At 42.9% G+C, this 21,529-nt stretch overlaps 1 protein-coding gene across 2 annotated transcripts in view; it reads right to left on the bottom strand.

The window, feature by feature from the left end:
• rbm20 (RNA binding motif protein 20) overlaps positions 1–21,529 on the bottom strand; it is a 76,546-nt gene that overhangs the window by 28,319 nt on the left and 26,698 nt on the right. The window contains exon 1 of one of the 2 annotated variants that reach the window (XM_036949251.1): positions 6,717–6,854. The exons of the other annotated variant lie outside the window; for it this stretch is intronic. The gene's annotated coding sequence lies outside the window, so the exon portion shown is untranslated. Of the gene's footprint in view, positions 1–6,716; positions 6,855–21,529 lie in introns of those variants that run through there. 2 annotated transcript variants of the gene reach the window in all.

Genomic DNA, 21,529 nt, shown 5'->3' with positions numbered 1-21,529 from the left:
GCAATAGCAGCTTGTTTCGCACCAAGCATGGTTAAACGAGACAACAAAGTTTTGCAACCAGCTGTAGACATGAACACTTATCCACATACCCACATACCCACCACACAACCCCAGACCCTTCCCGGATGCAAACGCTTTTGACTGGGCCCTGTCCTTTCGTGTTCTGATGAATGTGCTCACATGCTGGCTAAATTTAGTATCTTGCACTATCAATCAAATCATATATAGAACCCCATGACTTGACACAGCCCAACCCGACCAACCATCAGCCCTGATCCAACACTCTAGAACTAGAAGGCGAGAGACCAATTGGATTAGGGGTGGGCAAGGTCCCAAGAGAAAGTTGTTTTAGACATTGATGGACACAGCAGCCATGTTGTTTTCTCACATACATGAAGGTCTATAGCGCCACATAAGGGACATTTTGTTTGTGAAACGTAACAACACAGCTTCTTCACAGGGTTAGCGTCTGCTGGGTTCAAATTGTGAAATATTGAGAAGAGATTAATGTAGATATTTAGATCGTTGTGGTTTTGTTCGGAACATGGAGAAGCAACTGAATCTTTCTGAGGATTAGCACCTCTTGGTTTGTGGTGCTACTGGCTTGTAGAGTTGTCATATGGTCTTACGAAGAGGTACGTTTCCACACCATAAAGTCATCACGTCAGTGCTGTCGCTAAATTAGACATCAGTTATATTATAGACCACGGGGTGGATTTTGTAATTGAGATTTCACCATTTTCACAACCGATCACATTTGAACGATCATATGCCATCACTCTTCCATAGATTATTCAAATCATATTTATTCCATAGTATTAGGCTACTCTTTATTTCACAAAATAGTCTAACATCATACACAGTTATAGTGCACCTGCAACTTACATTTTTTTAGAGACATCTTGATATTAGCATACTGTCTTACACACTTCTGATAGTACACATGTCCCCCTGTGACTTAATTCAAACTTGGACAATTAACCGCTTTGACTTAACGGTCACAAGATGACCTCATATTGACATCCTCATACAGTATTACTGTGTATATCATATCACTATGATTTTGGTCTTACATGGTACATGCTACTGTATAACATCATCATACTTTGTTTGCACCGTGGCACCAGAGCTTCGTGTTAAATGACATACTAGCTTGTACTGAGGCTAAGACTTTAGGACCCCACAGCAGCTGCCCTTTTAATTGCCTGTCTGTCTTTTCATCCTGGCAAAACCACCACACGCTAGCTCTGTAGTAGTATACGTAGCCATCTTTAAAAGTCCTGCTTTACGGCCTGCACGCTGTTAAACCACACAAACAACAACTGCCCCGGTTGCCCCTCGTTGTCCTTCTGTTAGCTGAGATTGAAGTGCCAGTAATGTCACAATGATACCCTCTGTCTCAGTCAGAACAGACCAGACTATGGGCCTAGCTGCCCAGATCAGATGAAGCTGTTTATGTCATGTCAGCCAGTAAACGGATAAAGACTGTGATTGTCACGGTATAGGTGGATAAGCAGGGTGACTTGTGCTAGAGCACAGGACAATATGAGAGGTGATTTATAAATACAGGTTTATAAAGGAAGCAAGGAAGCAAAAAATATTGAATAACTTAAAATACTTTGCAGGATATTGTTGTCTTTCCACAAGATGCTTTGAGCACTAATACCAATATGTACTTTATTTAAAAGCTACATAAGTAAGTGTTGAACTAGATCTCTTGGACACTTGACAGGGCGGTCAGCCCCCTGTGCTGCATGTTGTACACACTCTTATCAGTACAAGCACGCTGATGGATCATATAAACACTGCCGCAGTCGATGACTCGCTGCTAAAAATACTAGTCTCTCATCTGTTCTGACACACAGCCCTTAATAGACAAATATGGCCTCGGCTCTTACTGAGGCATCTGGCTCTGAGTAGAGCAGACCTGGGTCCAAATAGTATTTGGTTCTTTCAAACAGTTTGGGACCAATGGAATAGTCCCAAAAGTTCCAACCCTGCCCACCTGGCATTCAGGGCCAAGCTCAATCAAACGGCTAAAATATTTTAAAGACAGAAAGTACTATTTAACCGAGGTCTGGCTCACTGAGTGCTGCTGGCCAGGCCACTTCAGACCTGTCCAGATCTTGTAATACGAAACAGATTTAGTAGTAGAGGTATAGATCCATGGATGCATCTCAAATTGCACTTTATTTTCTATATACTACTACTTTTTACAATGGGCCCTCTTAAAAGTAGCTTTCTTCTTCTAGTAGGTTTATTTTATTTAACCTTTATTTAACTAGGCAAGTCAGTTAAGAACAAATTCTTATTTACAATGACGGCCTACCCATAGGGAATAGGGTGCCATTTAAGACTCAGGTTTCAAGTCGTCCCAGACAGTAATTTATTCATTAAAATCAGGTGGTGGGATATTGGAGCGTGATATGATAAGCCATCATTAGATGCCCCCTGAAGAATGTGTGTGTGTGTCTGCCTGTCATACAATCATTAATAAATTCAAACCAGGTGTTAGGGTTATTGGAGCGTGATCTGATAATAGATCATTAGATGTGCTCTAAAGGATTGGGGGCCTTTACACCAATCAGAGATGGATACAGTGTATATTACACTGACTGATGACAATATGAATGTCCCACTGAATTTCTCTGGAGCGATCCTCAGCTGAAGATGACTCTACATATGGTAAGTTGCTCTTATACCTGTGTATTAACTAAAAAAACAACGTTGTATTAAATAGTACCTAAGTAATTGCATTATAATTGAGTTAAACATGTTTTTTTTATTACAGAGGAATAAACTGTTGCTTTTAAAAAACACTGAGTCCCCTGTTGTTTTGCTAATGACCTTGTAACTGACTAGACTATTAGGCCCAAATGCTTGTCTGAGGTCCTATTGTGTGTCTGCTGTCTGCTGGGAATCTCTTACCATGTCATAAATGCTGGGCCCAGTCTCCTATACGCCAGAAAAAGACTCTCGCACACACAGGGTGACGTCATTGCTGCCTTAGCTTATGTCGCCACGGTTCAACAAGCTCAACCTTGAGTGCATAGTTGAAGGTGTTCGGTTTTAGAAACACAATAACGATGTAGGGGGTGAGCTATTATAGAATTAAGATCTCATAAATCACTATATCAGAGACAACATTGTGAATAAATATAATACAGAAGTACATCCCAAATACAAATTATTAGTCAGCAATAACAATATTAGCAATATTCAATCCTATACATTCAATCAAATCAGACTAGTTTTAACTGTGGTATTTGTCATGTTCTCGTGTGAAACTATTTCATGCTCTTGTTTTTAATGGTGTAACAATGTGGACGGGACGGTGTTGTGCTGTGGGTATGGTCGCATGCTTCATCATTAATTAGTAGTAGTTATTATAAGCAGGGAAGGGCGGAGAGCTCCCTGGCATTGTTATGCTGCATACAGGTGTTGGATCTTAATTTCACCAGTATTGTTAAAGCAAAATAATCCTGCAGCAAAATAATTTGCACATTTAGTCCATAATGTTGCTAGATCGTTGGTTAGCTGGCCAAAATTAGGCTACATCAAAACTGCAATACTGTCAGTGTAACCAACCATGTGTTAGTGCAGGTTTTCAGTGAATTCATGAAGCTCATCTGCATTTCCCGAGGTGCATGAAAATTCTCATCAACAAAAGAGTGATCAAATGAATATCCTACATCTGTACGTATATGGTAACGTGATAATATGTTAAACGTTGGAAATGTAGTTCATATAAGCAGTCATTTAAAGAAACAGCATACTAATAATGTTAAGGATGTCAAATTGCCATAAAGTGTATGTGTTCAAAAACAACAATATAGTCACTATTGTTATTCATTTGAATTGGGTTGTTTCTCTCAACATGCTGAGAGACCATATTGCAGTCTAACTTTTACTAACAGAAAACAATTAAGCTAATAATAATTTATTAGCTATTTTTCCGTTTATAATTTTATTCATAGAAAATGTGCAGTAATTTAAATAAATGAACATTAGACATATTTGTATTTGTGTTGCTGCGAGGACACAAATATTATACATTTTATAAAGTTTATATAAAAGTATTTTTTTTAATTATGTATTTTATTTAAGTATATGTCCACATTTGTTAACATATACTTAAGTTATATGTATTTAACTTATACTTACTTACTGTATACACTGTGTGTTTCAAAACATTAGGAACTCCTGCTTTTTCCATGTTCCCTGTGGAACGCTTTTGACACCTTGTAGACTCCATGCTCGGACAAATTGAGGCTGGTCTGAGCGCAAAATGAATGGGGTGCAACTCAATATTAGGAATGTGTTCTTAATGTTTTCTACACAGTGTGTGTTATAAGTATAATTATAATAGTATATGTTTTGGGCAAAAACATGCTAGGAGCAAGGGCATTCAAATTGGTTGATTATTATTGTTTCCCACGCATACTGTTGGGTTCTACTTAATTCAATAACTTACATTTACACAAGGAACAGTTTATGTATTATGAAACAACAATTATTTAATGTATGTATTTATTATGAAACACTAATTATTTTAATGTATTTATTTATTATGAAACACTAATTATTTGTCTGAAACAACGCTTCAAGCAAATGTGTTACTAGCAAAATTGCATATTGTTGTGTAAAAGATACTGTACACAAAAATGCTACTCACAAATTCAAACAAATTCTTAATGAATCATTCTAAATGTACAAAAACAAACACAATCCAGCAAAAGTAAGTCCCTCTATCTAGGCTCCCGACTTTTCCTTCTCTCTCTCCCTTGTTCCCTCTTTCCTCTCATGCAACACAAGCCACTATTTGGAGCAGCTGGTTCCCTCTCCTCTGTGTGTATAACCAATTTGTCATGATCAGACTTCTCACCAACATTCAAACACACAGTCCCCCTCTCCTCTGCAGCCTGATAGATGACTGTACTAACCATTACCACCCTTTTCTGTTATGTGACTGTCTCAAAGCCCAATGAGTGTTGACTCCTTTAACAAATGAGGACAGAGTAGCTTCGCCGTGTAGCATGTCTCCATAATGGACTCTGTAACTTACACTACGTGCATATATGGTACATTGCTAGTAAATACAGTATATGTGTATGGCTATATGTACGGAGTGTGCGCATGTATGGCGCATTACACGGACGTACTATACGTAGCCTGCATGTTGGGGATTGCTTTTCTAGGAACATAGTATGGATATAGCACATACATCTTTTAAATGAATAGAAACAGTATATATTAATTAGCTCAATATATTATTGACACTACATTTTAGTCTCACGCTGAAAGATTTAGTCTTTAAGCCAAGTGTTCCTGCTGAAAATATTGACACGCACTTGAACTTGAATGAATATGTAAGAACTGAAATAGTCAATTGAACAGACTTAGGGAGAAGGAGATATGATATGAATTAATCGTATGTCCAAACAAATAAAATAATGATATTATATTAGCAGTGCAATAAAAAATGCCAGGGATAAAGCTTCATGTTGATTCAGTGAATAATTAAAAAGGACACCAATGACATCATTTGATAAATAAATCTGAACAAAATGATTTGAACATTTGTGGACCAAAGTCAAACTAGCAAAATAAAGTCGAAACCTATCTGAAACAAACTCAAAAGCACTCCCACTTTCCAACAAATCCCTAAACTCCCAGTGTCTACCAGTAAGTCATCAGACATAGTAAACCAAGTCCAATATTCAGATATAAGTCCATATTGTTTGGACATAAGCAGGGTTACTCAACCAGTCCCATTCAAGTAGAGATCCATTGTTCCTTCCACACAACACTTAGAACCTAGAAGACTTCTCGAGACATCAAAGAGAACCCTTCAGCATAAAGTTCTACACACCAAATAGGCCAGGTCCCGCTAGCTTTATGAGAGGAAATATACTACTTAACTGGACCCTAAGGTGCCGAGTGAGTGAAGCAATTTAGGGAGCACAGTTCAAAAGTGAAAAGTGTGTGGAACAAGACGGCCCATGCTTTCCCCAACCAATTCAAATCAAATGTATTTATAAAGCCCTTTTTACAACAGCAGATGTGTCAAAATGCTTATACCGAAACCCAGCCTAAAACCCCAAAGACCAAGCAATGCAGAGCAGATGTAGAACCACTGCCCAAACACAACAAGCCTACAGAGAGATATCAATTCGATTTTTGGATTTGATGTTTTAAGATCCTCATTAGCTGACGCCAATGGCTCTATAGGTGGCTGGGCGCTACAACCCACCACTACACACCCCTGCACAACACAGAGAGCCATCAATCTGTACAACACAGCAAGCCTACAGAGAGCTATCAATCTGTACAACACAGCGAGCCTACAGAGAGCTATCAATCTGTACAACACAGCAAGCCTACAGAGAGCTATCAATCTGTACAACACAGCGAGCCTACAGAGAGCTATCAATCTGTAAAACACAGCGAGCCTACAGAGAGCTATCAATCTGTACAACACAGCGAGCCTACAGAGAGCTATCAATCTGTACAACACAACGAGCCTACAGAGAACTATCAATCTGTACAACACAGCGAGCCTACAGAGAGCTATCAATCTGTACAACACAGCGAGCCTACAGAGAGCTATCAATCTGTACAACACAGCCTTGACCCTATACTCCTATACTCCTTACTCAACAGAGCCATCTCCAGTCTCAGAAACACCCCCGGAGGAACAGAAAAGTCACACCAACCTGGAGCAGCGGTTGCACTGTAGGAGTCCTCTCTATGTTACACCCCACTAGCAGCTACTGTAGTTACGTTATGACCTACGTCTAGTGGCTGAGGAGGCATGAGACTTGCTTACTGCCCGTCTCTCTACTAGCACTGTGACTAACTGTACACCAACTCCACCACCCCAACCCTTTCCTATGTAGTTAAAGTTAACTCCACCACTACACCCCTGCCCTTGAGAGTGCACTGACACTATAGTTCAACACACTGCCCTGTGAGTCCCTGTATGAGAGTGCACTGACGCTATAGTCCAACACACTGCCCTGTGAGTCCCTGTATGAGAGTGCACTGTCTCTATAGTCCAACACACTGCCCTGTGAGTCCCTGTATGAGAGTGCACTGACGCTATAGTCCAACACACTGCCCTGTGAGTCCCTGTATGAGAGTGCACTGTCTCTATAGTCCAACACACTGCCCTGTGAGTCCCTGTATGAGAGTGCACTGACGCTATAGTCCAACACACTGCCCTGTGAGTCCCTGTATGTGAGTGCCCCTTTCCCTATGTAAGTCCAATGTTGTTAACGCCAAGTTGATCACTATACCACTACCCTCGGCCCTTCCCTGAGCTGGTCCCCCAGTCCACCTGGTTTTTTATTTACCACCAGATGTATTGGGGGAGATGGGGGCCATTTGGAGGGTCAACTCTACTAGGATTCCACTATGACAAAAAAATACAGTATTTAGAAAATATGTATATTTTATAGGTTTAAAATAAATGATATTTAAATTACTTGGCTGTTGCAAGGTAATATAATGTGAATGATAAGACATCTAAATACATAAAACAAAAACAAAAATGTCTTCTTCTAAAACACAACAGATATTTTAGATAGAAGCTGGAATATCGGGTCGGTTAAATATAGTATTTTTAAAGGTGCATTACCTTTATAACATATATGAAAATAATTGTTTGGTGATATGTTCAACTCGGCTTTCTCATACTGCCCGTAACACGGCTTAAATAAAATGTCATCCACATTTATTCGCCTTGGTAGGCGCGCGCGCACACACACACACACGCACTCGCACACTGACAATTATATTGAGAATTATATTAATATTTTACCCTAAGGTACATTTATAATAGGAAACATTTAGCAACAGGTTTAACAACACAAAGCCTATCCTAAATGGATATATCAACACACGCCAATGACCGTAATGAGAGATTTCTTTCCCACAACGTTTTCTTTGCACACATATTAAAAACAGCTGCAGGTATGCTCATAATTTGCTTGAATAAATAGTTTCTTTCTATTCTTCTACCTATTGTTGTTATTATTATTTTTGACAAAGAACCCATTTCATTAACAAAATATTTCGACCGGCTTTATGAATTATTAGGTGTTAAAACTGTATGTTTACTGACAACGTAGTAATGATTTTGTAGCAACTACAGAGGCCTACTTCATCTATCTATTTTTGCACCCAAAAAAGAATGTTCACAACATCGTATAGGTTGTGTGTTTGAATTTGACATCGAAGGAATACTATGGCATCTTCAAATGGGTTTCATGAAGATATTTTATTTAATCAATTTTCCTAGGCTATTCAGAATCAGATAAATGTCCACAAGCAAATTAATGAAAGTAAATTAATAGGCCAACATTAACTTTAATTAAGTTGTAAAGTTTCATAGCATGTTTGGATAATGTTTGATATAGTCTGTTGTGTAAAATGCATAGCCTATGCTATTATAACAAAGAAGAAGACTAAACATAATGAATAAGAAGCCTACGACACAGACTTAACAACGTTAGCAAATGCGAACAATATAGGCTATTTAAATCAATTAACTTTTCTCCAACTTTTTCATCTATTTGAAGAAAAAATTTACAATTTGTTTTCTGCCTTTTAGTCACCAGATAGCATCATTATACCTCATGTTTGTCAACACTGTAATTCTCAAAACTCAACATAAAGATCTAAATCAAATTCGATCGATATTTGAAACACTACCCACTTCGGACGACTAGGTCTAATATCCTGTTAATATATCCTTATTATGCATTAATACAAATTATGATTGGGCCAAACCTCGAATCAATCAACTGTAGGCCTACTTTATTTACATGCGGATAGTTCATTAGGTGACATCTCGACACTTTTGCGCATTGGTTTCCAGCTCTCATAGAGATAAGCATTTTACCTCAACTCCCAGGCATCCTATTCCCTGTGAGGTGCCAATGCAACATATTTACATCCCCTCCATCTGTTGCAGTTTAGCTCGGGGCGGCCCATCCGGGGGAGAGAGAGAACAAACTGCTTTTAGTGAGCCTATCTCCAATTTATTTTAAAAGTCCGGAACAGGACATGACTGGGCCAAAATGTTAGGCCCTAAATTCAGTGCACCGTGCAACACGGTTCTTTCCACCGAGTTTCTCTCAGGACAGCAGTCTACAAGGTGACGCCTGTGACCTACAGGTAAACTCCCCACCTCGCTGACAGTAAATATCATTCAGGGAGCATCCATTTGATTGCGCAATATAAAACTTTTGTATTGAGTTACCAATAAATGTGCCTGCAGAGGACGAACGTTTGCCTAAAAAGTACAACATTAATATCACAATAATCATCATTAATATAAAAAAGTGACAAGCAAAATTGACAAGCAGAATGAATGCATATGCCCTACAAACCTGTTCACTTTAAAATAAATGAAATTGACAGATGATCAATTAAGCTCCTTAATCAAAGCAACCCCACCATACCATCACCTAGTCTAATTTAATCCCACTAGATGGCACTAAATGCTCTGCTCTGTGGCTCCAGGAGTCCCTGTGGAGATGGGATTTAACCATATGAGGGCACCATTCTCTTTCTGATGAATCTATAAACCTGGGGTCTCCAAGCCTTTTCCCAGGAAGTTACCCTCCTGCAGGTTTTCACTACAACCCCAGTTGTAACTAACCTGATTCAGTTTATCAACCAGCTAATAATTAGAATCAGGTGTGCTATATTAGGGCTGGATCGAAAACCTACAGGAAGGTAGCTCTCCAGGAACAGGGTCTATCATGTCTCTGTCGTGTCTGTCTATCATGTCTCTGTCGTGTCTGTCTATCATGTCTCTGTCGTGTCTGTCTATCATGTCTCTGTGTTGCAACACAGGGGTCATGGGTTTGTTTCCGGGTGGGGCCACCCATAGGTAATGTATACATGCATGACTACAACTTTAAGTTGCTTTGGATAGTTATTATATTATTATTATATTATTATTATATTATTAGAAACTGCAGCCATAACTGGCAGGTAGCCTGCAGTTAACCCACTGTTCCTAAATAAAGGGCAACTGAACAGAGCATTAGAATGCAAGAAAAAGCAAAGAGTACGGGATAAAATGGTCCCTAGTGGCTCAGTTAGTAGAGCAGGGTGCTTGCAATGTCAGGGTTGTGGGTTTGATTCCCACAGGGGACCAAGATGAAAATGTATCCAGTCACTACTGTAAGTCGCTCTGGATAAGAATGTCTGCTAAATGACTAACATGTAAATACAATCACCTGCCTGTTGATAATTCATATAATAAAGAATAACGCATTTAGGATGATGACCATCTCTCTGACACGGGTGTACGCCGCTACGCTGTCTTTGTCTCACCCGAACGCACACCAGTGGAGGCTGCTGAGGGGAGGACGGCTTATAATAATGTCTGGAAATTAGCGAATGGAAACCATGTATTTCATACCAATCCACCTATTCCGCTCCAGCCATTACCACGAGCCTGTCCTCCCCAATTAAGGTGCTGACAACCTCCTGTGACGCACCCACCCAAACCCCCAATCTCACGAAGAAGACACAGATCAGGTTGTCAAGTCCATCAACCCTAACCGTGCCCCTTGACTTTTCCCAATACGGAACAACCAGTCAATCACGTTCCACAACCCTAATGAACGTTTTCAACAGATCCATCACATAACGCTCGACTGCTTACTCCTCACGTGGTTGTCATGATCACTGAGGTGAGGGAGGGTGAGTTATGGATGGATGGGTCAGCTAGATTACTCATCATGTGGTCTACATGTTTGTTAGGGTGGGGGGGGGGTCAAAGTATGTATGGACGAGTCCGGGGGGTCTGGGTCAGCTAGATTGAGCCTGAGTTTGCAGCTCCAGGGGATCAAATACATGGTATATGGCACAGCTGAGGGAGCCTCTGATTTATAGCTGCCCAGGAACGGGTGAGGAATCCTGGCCACAGACACATGGGTAGGATCCTGAGGACTGGAGCTCCATGAGGCTGATGGGTGGTAACTGTAGTAGTGTGTGTGTGTGTGTGTGTGTGTGTGGTCTAAGTATAATGGCAGCGATTGGCACATTCCACCTGACGTTTTTAAAAGGTGGAAAGGTATGTTATAGGTTAAATGTGGGGTTTTATTAAGTAATATAAAAACAGTTACGTTAGGGTAACACACACTACAAGCATCACATCCCCTCTGTCCTCTGTCAAATACATGTTGAGTCACATGGTAGCAAACACAAATCCTCTCTCTCTCTCTCTCTCTCTCTCTCTCTCTCTCTCTCTCTCTCTCTCTCTCACACACACTCACACTCACACTCACACTCACACTCACACTCACACTCACACTCTCACACACACACACACGCACCATAGCTTTTATTTCAGCCACCAGCTATTAGGAAGGTGTAACATAGGATATCAGGGTCACAGAGAAACACACAGGTCAAATAGAATCTTCTGATCGAAGACAGCTGTACCATAACTGTGTTTCACCACTAAGAGCATTCCTGCTAAAATGATCATACGTGTGTGTGTGTGTGTGTGTGTGTGTGTGTGTGTGTGTGTGTGTGTGTGTGTGTGTGTGTGTGTGTGTGCATGTGTGTGTTCATTCCTGCTGTTCGGTGTGTGTGTGTGTGTGTGTGTGTGCCTTCCTGCTAAAACACACAGTGGAATAACCTAAATGAGTGTTTGACACTGACTACCAGTGGAAGTGAGGAATTGTTCCCTAGAGTACTATGGAAATACACTGACACCTGTTGCAATAATTAAGTAAAACATTTCTTTAAACAGGAAGTTAAGGTTATAAACAATGGATTTACCTTAATCTATACCCATCATTGCCTTCATTATAACTATCAATCATTGTAACCATACAGTAGTAAGTAGCAAGCTCACTTTAACGTCAATTTAAGAGAAAAATAGTCTGATTTCAACCAGACAAAATATCAACCAAAACAGAAAAACACCTAATTGATTGATTCTCAATGGACCAACACTTACAACTGTAATGCATGAATACAACACATTCCTACGGCTAATGTTTTTCAGTTGCTAGATAATGTCTCTGAGTAGAGCGTTGTTTATTCAGCTGGTGTTTCTGAGCACGAAGCTAGCTCATAATACAGCTAATGTTTTTCAGTTGCTAGATAATGTCTCTGAGTAGAGTGTTGTTTCTGAGCACGAAGCTAGCTCATAATACAGCTAATGTTTTTCAAACGGTTCGTCAGTACTTATCCACTGTATCGAATGCTCCTCTGCGCTTTGCATTGTGAGGTGAGCATTGAGCTCTGCATGTGTGTGTCTAAGGTGGTTGGACCTTCTGCAGACTGACACAGGAGCCCCCTAGAAACTGTAGATGGGAGAGACAGAGAATGTCTAAAACTAACTAACAGACTTATAGTGGGTGGCCTTAGGGATCACTTCCAGGTCAATAGGTCAATTCTTCGCTCCACTATCAGGTCGACGACACTACAGCCCTGCCCAAAAACAAAACCTAACCCCTTCCTCCTGGATTTAGCACTAGATCAGAAAGAATTGGACAGGTATAAGCAGTATTATTGCAGATCCAACTTGGCTTCTGACAGGACAGTTCCGATTTAGGTATTTGCTCATACCTCTCCAATGCTTTCAGATCTACACCCGGAGAATCTTTGGCAGACAGTGAATTGTTTTGGCTATAACATAAAGGGAGAATTGCTAGAACAGCTGTCTGACAAGCAATTTTCCTGTTCTGTTGTAAAATGTATTTATAGCTTTACTAGTGTACCCTTGTGGAGAATCAATTCTCCATTTTCATTGGCTGAGCTGTTCCTGTGACAGATTAAAAAGCCATCTTTTTTTTCTGATGAAATTCCACAGTCAAAACAACAGTGAAATCCAATGTTCCACTGACATTTTGGACAATTTGAAGAATGAAGTGCATCTCCGTGCCACTCAGGAGTCTTCCCTCTCTGCAGACAGCAACACAGGAGCTTTTTTTGGAGTACAGGGTGACGTATTCACATCTCCCCCTCTGTCCCTCTCTCTCCTTCTCTCCCTCATCCCTCTTTCACCCTCTCTTTCCCTCGCTCTCCTTCTCCCTCTCCCTCTCTCGTCCCTCAATCCAAAGCAAGCGTAGCATTTAACCATCTGTCAGCGCCATCAGCCAGCGCCTGCCAATCACACCCTGTCACACCCTGGCAACGTGTGCCTCATCAGCCAATCGGAACGCAGTTTCCCCTCCACCTGCTCACCCCCCCCCCCCCCCCCCCCCCCCCCCCCAACCCTGACCCCTACCACCCCTGCTGTCCACACATGAAAAACTATGGCCACTCACAACAGGAGGTGTGAGGTATGGCCTCTCCAGCCTCTCTCCCTGGCCTGCCTGCCTGCAAACCTCTCTGTACTCTCATTGCTAAAGACGAGATGCCCTCCTTGAAAGCGATAGTGCCCTGTGCACAGATGAGTAGGATCCCTTTGCCATGGTAGTCCGTGTATATCAGTTCAGAGCAGAGGAAGAGAGAAAAAGGAGAGGGGGAAGAAAAAGTAGAGTATGGAGAGGATGAAGTAAAGAGAGAGAGGGAAAAGGCTTGCCTGTCTACACAGACTCTTTGCTCCGGCCAAACGCCACGCCCACTGATGTTAGTTTTTTCTCCGCAATGAGTCTGGATCTGAATACCTCCCAGACGATTTATAGAATGGAAATCCATTCCAGACAGTCTGATTGGTCCCAGAAACCAATGGGTTGGGCCAGAGCAGAGTCAGAACACACGTGGGGACAGAGGCGTTTGAAAATGTGTCATTGTCTTTGTTTTGTACAACACCCCTCATTTTGACATCACCACAAATGACTTCAACGATGGCAGTCTCAGACTGAAGGAACATAGATCAGTGGAAGAATTCAGTTTGAGGCAAGGGACAGACGGGGAAGAGAGTGGGGTAACGAGAGAGAGAGAGAGAGAGAGAGAGAGAGAGAGAGAGAGAGAGGAAAGGTGAGAGTATTGAGAGAGTGAAGAAAAGAGAGAGGTAAAAAAGAGAGAGTGTAAGACAGGAAAGTAGCAAGAGAGTGGGGTAAGGAGAGAGCGAGAGAGATAGTGGGATACAGAGAGAGAGAGAGAACATGAGGCATAGCCTAAACATCTCTAGATCTCTCACTCGACCCTGTGGGACAATTTTTTCCACATCTCATTCGTATCCACCCTGACAGGGAGTGTTGAGCCTACTTGAGTTAAGTTACGTTGTAAGATAAGCTCTCTCCTTCCATCTCTGTCAGATGGATTAGACACGGCCGTTCTCCACAGGAGGGGTTCAATTCATGACTCATATTTCTAAGATGGATTTGACTCCAACTGTATTGGATTCCTTCTGCTGTGAGGTAGCCTGGTACCAGATTTCTTTGTGTTGTCTTGCCAACACACTATGACCACAGGAGTTGGCCAAACAGACAGACCAAACTACCCCTGCCTTGCTGTGAGGTAAAAAGTCTACTCAATTTCAATATAAGGGCTTTATTGGCATGGGAAACACGTTCACATTTCCAAAACAAGTGAAGTAGATAATAAACCAAAGTGAAATCAACAATGCAAATTGACAGTAAACATTACACTTACACAAGTTCTAAAAGAATAAAGACATTTCAAATGTCATATTATGTGCAAATAGTTAAAGAACAAAAGGGAAAATAAGTCAACATAAATATGGGTTCTATTTACAATGGTGTTTGTTCATCACTGGTTGCCCCTTTCTTGTGGCAACAGGTCACAAATATTGCTGCTGTGATGGCACACATTGGGTTAATTTTCGAATTCTTTGTGGGTCTGTGTAATCTGAGGGCAATATGTGTCTCTAATATGGTCATACATTTGGCAGGAGGTTATGGGCAGTGAGCACATAACCTGTCTTCTCTTGAGAGCCAGGTCTGCCTACGGCGGCCTTTCTCAATAGCAAGACTATGCTCACTGAGTCTGTACATAGTCAAAGCTTTGGGTCAGTCACAGTGGTCTTCTCATGTACTCTTTCTCTCTCATCAGTAAGAGTGGATTGATGGGGTGTCTAATGTGTGAAAGCTAAAGCTATTGAAATATGTACAGTACAGGAGAAATACATGGGAAATGTACAGGGGAAATGGAGATCGATTAAGCTTTCTAGTTAAGACAGAGGAAACAGTTTAAGGAAAACCTTGCATAACACACACACACACACACACACACACACACACACACGTGATTCTGACAGCCAAGCCATGTGGTCCCATATGTCTCCTTCCCAGAAGCCATTGGGATCATTTTCAGGCCACATAAATAGCCAAATAGCCATTAGCACAAATGAACGTAAACAATGAGAAGAAGGAAACGATCTCGCTAACAGCTGCAATGGATCTTCAACAGGAGAGAAAGCCAGCTCAGTGAAAGCCAGTGGACAGAACAGAGTTGTATTTGCCCTGACATAATCACCATCTAGCGCTGGATATCAAGACCTGGGTTTAAATAGTATTTGCAAAAATGGCAAACACGGTCAAGTCTCAGAGTAGTGCTGATCTAGGAACAGTTCCCCCCTTCTCCATATAATCTTATTAATTGTGATTCAAAAGGCAAAACTGGATCCCAAATCAGAACGGGCCCAGCTATATCGACAGGAGGGCATGCCGCTGTCACTGTGGTAGCTGGTGCTTCGCCCTCTCCCTCCTCTCCCCCCCCCCCTCTCCCCCCTACTCTCCTGTCACTGTGGTAGCTGGTGCTTCGACCTCTCTCCCTCCTCTCTCTCTCCCCCCTCTCCCTCCTACTCTCATGTCACTGTGGTAGCTGGTGCTTCACTATCTCTCTCTCGCTCTCTCTCTCTCTCTTACTCTCCTACTCTCCTGTCACTGTGGTAGCTGGTGCTATGCTTATTGATGGTGCTACCAGAATGGATCTTGGCTGCTGTTTTGAAGGGATGATGAGTGAGGAATTGTCACGTTCCATGTAAGACAATATACTGTCAGAAATGATCAGATATATTTCACAGGTACTTGATCCTCATGCCAGAGGGGATCCTGTGTAAGATTAAAAAAAACTGTCACTGATGTTTTTCACCAAAGGTTGCCAAGACATTGTTATCGGAAAAGATTCCAAAGTTGCCAAGATATAACCAGAAGTATTTCCCAGGTGTGTGCAGGCCAGGCCTACAGTCTATGTATGACTTAAAGCCATAGGTGATGAGAGGGCAACAAGACAGGCCAAGAGCTTGATATCTATTTCAGCTCCAATTCTGTAACCTACAGATCACCTCTGCAGGTATGCTGGTCTGGATAGTAAAGAATAAAGAACTGAACCACCTCGGATGTAGTTGAACATCTCAAACTAAAGCAACGTGGGTTTACTATCTTCAGTTAACAACCTGGAATGAGGGGCTGGCTAGCCTGGAAGTCGCAGGAGGGGACAAAACATTACGGCCACCTCTCTCTCTCTCTCTCTCCTCACACACACACAATCAAACTTGTCAAGTTGGCATCTCTGTCTTGCAGAGCGAGAATACATTCACATCTAGGGTCCAATTACTTAATAGCAGCTATCATCAGGTCTCCATCAGCTATGATCGGGTCTCCATCAGCTACCTCCCCCAGTCCCTTCCCTGGACTCCTCTCCCTTTGGGCCCAATGATTAGCTAAGAGTTAATAAGCAGGAGACTCTTTAGCTGGAGTCACGACCTTGTACTGACAGACCAACATTTTCCAGGCCCTCACTGTTGTCCTATATGGGTGTTGTGGGGTAGGCCATTAACATGCCTGATGTTAAATGAGTGCAGCCAACACTGCACTCTCTCTATCACGCTCTGTCGTTCTGTCTCTGTCTCTGTGTATATCTGTCGCTCTTTCTCCCTCTCTCTCACTCTCGCTCTCCCCCTCTCTCTCCCTCTCTCCCTCTCTCCCCATCCTCTCTCTCTCAATTAAATTCAATTCAAGGGCTTTATTGGCATGGGAAACATGTGTTAACATTGCCAAAGCAAGTGAGGTAGATAATATATAAAGTGAGTATATAAAGTGAAATAAACAATAAAAATTAACAGTAAACATTACACATACAGAAGTTTCAAAACAATAAAGACATTACAAATGTCATATTATATATATATATATATACAGTGTTTTAACAATGTACAAATGGTAAAGGACACAAGATAAAATAAATAAGCATAAATATGGGTTGTATTTACAATGGTGTGTGTTCTTCACTGGTTGCCCTTTTCTCGTGGCAACAGGTCACAACTCTCTCTCTCTCGCTCTCTCTCTCTCTCTCTCTCTCTCTCTCTCTCTATCGTTCTGTCTCTCCCTCTCTTCGCATCCTCTCTCCCCCTCTCTCCCTCTCTCCCCATCCCCTCTCTCTCTCTCTCTCTCTCTCTCTCTCTCTCTCTCTCTATCGTTCTGTCTCTCCCTCTCTTCCCATCCTCTCTCTCCCTCTCTCCCCATCCTCTCTCTCTCTCTATCGTTCTGTCTCTCCCTCTCTCCCCATCCTCTCTCTCTCTCTCTCTCTATCGTTCTGTCTCTCCCTCTCACCACGTATGTCCCTGACACTCATCTGTCTATGTTAGTAGATAGCTGTAGAGGAAGGGGTGATAGCAGTGGTCCAGAATAGTGTTCTGAGGTCCGGGGAGTTTTTTCCAGAGCCAGGTGCCGTGATTAGAGCCAAGGGGAGGAGGACACTTCATAGAAGGATATCTCATTAAGCCCTTGCTTAAGGGACGCACAGTGACACCACCGGTTGCAGAGCAGTTGGTCTAAGCTGAGAATGATTAATGACGTCATACTGTATGTTATGTAATGAAGGTATCCTACATGTGATGTCCTGAAGACACTTCCCTCTGGGCACACACTGGTTGAATCAACGTTGTTTCCACGTCGTTTCAATGAAATGATGTTGAACCAACGTGGAATAGACGTTGAATTGTTAGTTCTGAAAGTTATGAAAGACTCGTCCACAGCACCCAATTCAGAGGAGGCATAGAACACTTGACAAACATTACAAAAACATACAATAGATAAAAGCCTCACTGTGACTGACCTTAGTACTTCAAACAGCGTTTTGGAGGCATTTCCATGTTCAAATCCTTCATTCCAAACTTTCCAAACTGGGTTACCTCAGAATACATTTAATAACCGACAACACAAAGCGCCACATTTCATAACCCACACGGCTGACTCTGGCTTCAGTCAGTGTTGTTATGGTTTACGTACTATAGGCCTGCTGCTTCAAACTAACACATTGCATCCCCCTTAGAAGTGGTGACCCAGTTATCAAAGTAGTACCAAAGTGTTTTTGTGTGTGTGTGGGGGGGGGGGGGTTTGCGTGCGGTTGGTGTGTGTGTGTGCCTGCGTGCGTGCGTGCGTGCGTGTGTGTGTGAGAGCATGTGGTGTGTGCATGTGTGTTGTGTGTGTGTGCGTGCGTGTGTGGTGTGTGTGTGTGTTATGCAAAGTGTAGGTGTATAGACGGTCAGTGAGTTATCATTGTACTACCAAAGTGTGTGTGTGTGTGTATGTGTGTGTGTGTGTGTGTGTGTGTGTGTGTGTGTGTGTGTGTGTGTGTGTGCGTGCGTGTGTGTGTGTGGTTTGTGTGTGTGTGTGCCTGCGTGAGTGTGTGAGCGCGTGTGGTGTGGTGTGTGTGCATGTGTGGTGTGTGGAGTGTGTGTGTGTTATGCAAAGTGTAGGAGTATAGACGGTCAGTCAGTAGTACCAAAGTGTGTGTGCGGTTTGTGTGTGTGTGTGTGCCTGCGTGCGTGCGTATCCGAGCGTGGTGTGTGTGGGGTGTGTGCATGTGTGTGTGTGTGTGTGTGTGCGTGCGTGCGTGTTATGCAAGGTGTAGGAGTATAGACGGTCAGTCGTGACTCACTCAGACCCACCAACCAACCTGTCATATGAGTCACTAGAGACTCAGGTCTCTAACACTGTTCCACACCAGCTATGTGCCGTTTCCAGACCCACGCATGCTATTTCAAACGGTACACATTCAATAAATACATGAAATTAAGACATTAATAAAGACATTAATGAAGCCACAAAAATATAAAAAGTGTTATTTGCACTTGACTTTGCACCTGCCGTGATCAAACTCTCGCCAACGGGAGGAAAAATCAGGAACAATCGTCAACGTCTGACTTAATGAATAGTGTGAAGGTAGTGTAGGCACATCCAGGGACTTGCAGGGGCTCAGTTATTAATAACCTCCCGTGAAGAGGAAGAAAGCAACATTTGATTAGAAATGTCTCCATGTCAGGGGAAATAATAATGTATGTAATTAACTGTATGAGCAATCATATTATATTTATAGTCTTCACGTGTTCCGGTCATGACTAATGATGATTCATGTGTTAAAAAGTTGTGGGATTTAAACACCCAAAGTGTAATGGGGTGGTGAATAGAACTAACCAGAGAGCTGGGCCAACTTTTAGAATGGACGCCATGTTAGCGCCTTTTAGCATTCTATTTATCCATTAATGACGAGAATTAGGACTATTGTACACAGCATTGTTTAAAATGTAGAAAATTCTGTGAACTGCTATTGGTCAATATTGCCCATGCGGAGCTAACATGGCTGCCATGGAATGTAGCATCAGGTAAATGCACCATAATGCAGAAACCTCAATGTCTTAACTCTCTATATTCACTACATGACCAAAAGTATGTGGACACCTGCCTGTCAAACATCTTATTCCAAAATCATGGGCATTAATAAGGAGTTGGTCCCCCTTTGCTGCTGTAACAGCCTCCACTACTCTGGGAAAGCTTTCCACTAGATGTTGGAACATTGCTGCGGGGACTTGCTTCCATTCAGCCACAAGAGCATTAGTGAGTTTTGGCACTGATGGAAGGCGATTAGGCCTGGCTCGCAGTCTGCGTTCCAATTCATCCCAAAGGTTTTCGATGGGGTTGAGGTCAGGGCTCTGGATAGACCAGTCTAGTTCTTCCACACGGATCTCTACAAACCATTTCTACATGGACCTCGTTTTGTGCAAGGGGGCATTGTTATGCTGAAACAGGAAAGGGCCTTCTCCAAACTGTTGCCAAAACATTGGAAGCACATAATTGTCATGTACTGTCATGTTGTCTTGTCTCTGTCCTTTCCCTTCACCCTGTCTCCCTCTGCTGGTCGTGTTAGGTTACCTTTTCTCCCCCGCTTTCCCCCAGCTGTCCCTTGTCTCCTCTAACTACCCATTCACCCCGTTCCCCACCTGTTCCCTTTTTTCCCTCTGATTAGGTCCCAATATCTCTCTCTGTTTCTGCTCCTGTCCTTGTCGGATTCTTGTTTGTTTGTGTCATTCATGCCTGAACCAGACTGTCGTCATGTTTGCTGTAACCTTGTCCTGTCCTGTCGGAATCTGCCGGTCCATCTGAGCCTACCTATGTTTGGTAATTAAAGAAGCTCTGTTTAAGTTGATTCGCTTTTGGGTCCTCATTCACGCACCGTAACAGAAGAATCCGACCCAGAATGGACCCAGCGACTTCGGATCCTCTCCACTCAGCCGTCGAGATCCAGGGAGCGATGCTAGGCAGACACAAGCAGGAATTGTCTGCTGCTCGACATGCCGTTGAGACCCTGGCCACCCAAGTCTCCAACCTCACAGAACAGGTTCACCATCTCCGCCTCGATCCACCGGCCACTTCCAGGGCTTTCGAATCTCCGGAGCCCAGAATCAATAACCCGCCGTGTTACTCTGGGGAGCCCACTGAATGCCGCTCGTTCCTCACCCAGTGTGATATTGTGTTTTCTCTCCAGCCCAACACTTACTCCAGGAGCACTGCTCGTGTCGCCTACGTCATATCTCTCCTTATTGGACGGGCTCGTGAGTGGGGCACGGCAATCTGGGAGGCAAGGGCTGAGTGTACTAACCAGTATCAAGACTTTAAGGAGGAGATGATACGGGTTTTTGATCGATCTGTTTTTGGGGAGGAGGCTTCCAGGGCCCTGTCTTCCCTATGTCAAGGCAATCGATCCATAACAGACTACTCTATTGAGTTTCGCACTCTTGCTGTCTCCAGTGGCTGGAACGAGCCGGCCTTGCTCGCTCGTCTTCTGGAGGGTTTCCGCGCAGAGGTAAAGGATGAGATTCTCTCCCGGGAGGTTCCTTCCAGCGTGGATTCCTTGATTGAACTCGCTATTCGCATTGAGCGACGGGTTGATCTTCGTCACCGAGCTCGTGGAAAGGAGCTCGCGCTCTCCGTCGCCTCCCTCTCCGCATCACTACCATCTTCCTCTGCCGGCTCGGGTGCTGAGCCCATGCAGCTGGGAGGTATCCGCATCTCGACTGAGGAGAGGGAACGGAGAATCACCAACCGCCTCTGTCTCTATTGCGGTTCCGCTGGTCATTTTGTCACTTCATGTCCAGTAAAAGGCCAGAGCTCGTCAGTAAGCGGAGGGCTACTGGTGAGCGCTACTACTCCTGTCTCTCCTTCAAGATCCTGCACTACCTTGTCGGTCCATCTATGCTGGACCGGTTCGTCAGCTTCCTGCAGTGCCTTAATAGACTCTGGGGCGGAGGGCTGTTTTATGGACGAGACCTGGGCTCGGGAACATGACATTCCTCTCAGACAGT

This window comes from Oncorhynchus mykiss, chromosome 17, assembly GCF_013265735.2.
Source record: "Oncorhynchus mykiss isolate Arlee chromosome 17, USDA_OmykA_1.1, whole genome shotgun sequence".
Taxonomy (NCBI): domain Eukaryota; kingdom Metazoa; phylum Chordata; class Actinopteri; order Salmoniformes; family Salmonidae; genus Oncorhynchus; species Oncorhynchus mykiss.
This window is presented reverse-complemented; position numbering and strand designations above follow the sequence as displayed.